Source organism: Gavialis gangeticus, unplaced genomic scaffold (genome assembly GCF_001723915.1).
Source record: "Gavialis gangeticus isolate Ggan-Ray unplaced genomic scaffold, GavGan_comp1, whole genome shotgun sequence".
NCBI classification, from domain to species: Eukaryota; Metazoa; Chordata; order Crocodylia; family Gavialidae; genus Gavialis; species Gavialis gangeticus.
The window spans coordinates 50,574,373-50,575,524 of record NW_017728995.1 but is presented as its reverse complement, the minus strand read 5'-3'; the positions used below and the strand labels follow the sequence as shown (position 1 = coordinate 50,575,524).

Sequence of the window (1,152 nt, the reverse complement as noted above, 5' to 3'; positions counted from 1 at the left end):
AAAAAAAATTGCCTGAATCTTCCTGACCATCTCTAATATTTATTCCCCCTCAATGCTCCTGCTTCTTAACCCTGTTCATAAATGGGAAACCAATGCACATGGAAACTAAGGGCCAGATCCAACAAGAAAGTAAGGAAATGAGAGTTCTGTTCCTGACTTGTGCCACTGACTCGGTGTAACTTTAGGATTGTCACTTAGGTGACAGTTTGGTCTGGCCATAATTGTACCAGTAGAAACTACTTAATAAGGACTTAAACATTTACTGTAGCAAAGACCAGATCCACCTCCCAGATAAAACTACTAGCTTCTAGAGTCATGCTGTTTATGGTTCAATAAATCTTGAATTCTTTTTTTCCACAGTGAAATGGCTTCCACTGGAGAGGTGGTTAGTATGCTTTTCCAGTCAGTATAGCCCAGGGGTTGGCAATTATTTGGGCTGGCAAGCTATTTAATGGGTTTTGATGAGCATTTTATGGCTGTGGCAGACTGGAGTGGTGCAGGGCTCAGCCCTACCTCCTCAGGCTCCTGGCAGCAGCCAGCAGGCCAGATAAGATCAGTAGGTGGGCTGGGTATGGCCCTTAGGGCTATATTTTGCTCATCCCTTGTATAGCCTATAGCTCAATAGTTGGACCACTTTCCATTAAAGATGGGAGATCAAGGTTTGAATTCCCTCTGGTAGAATTCCCAGCTCTGCCACTTCCTGGTGACTTTATTTTTTAAACTCCTATACCTGTTGTATAAAAGGAGGTTGCTATTTTTCAGCTGGATTTTAAAAGAAAACAATGCCCACTGCACTCCCCCTCCTCCCTCCACACCACCCTCTGCATTTCGTTTTTTGTGCTAGATGTGTTCTGAGAGTGCCTTCTGGTTTGAAACTCCTGGCAAAGCTATTCTAGGGTTTGTATTTCTATATCTTGATTGGGCTTAGGTGTGAGCTAGGTGCTGGGATACTCAGCCCTGTTAAGCCCAGGGCATTTCTGGCCATTCACAGAAGTGGAGTTTTAGGCACCTTGGAAACTTTAAGGTGAAAAAAGTAAGACACCTGTATAGTTCAGGTGTTTTTATGTTTAGATACCAGCCAGTAGGGGTTTCTCATATTTTAAGTATCCAAATTCCATTTAAATCCCCCCTGTTTTTTGGGGTTTTTTAAGA

The 1,152-nt window shown here is 42.9% G+C and overlaps 1 protein-coding gene across 1 annotated transcript in view; it reads left to right on the top strand.

Annotated features, from left to right (window-relative positions):
* The window catches only part of MOGAT1 (monoacylglycerol O-acyltransferase 1), a 28,172-nt gene that overhangs the window by 3,334 nt on the left and 23,686 nt on the right, over positions 1-1,152 (top strand). The window lies entirely within an intron of this gene.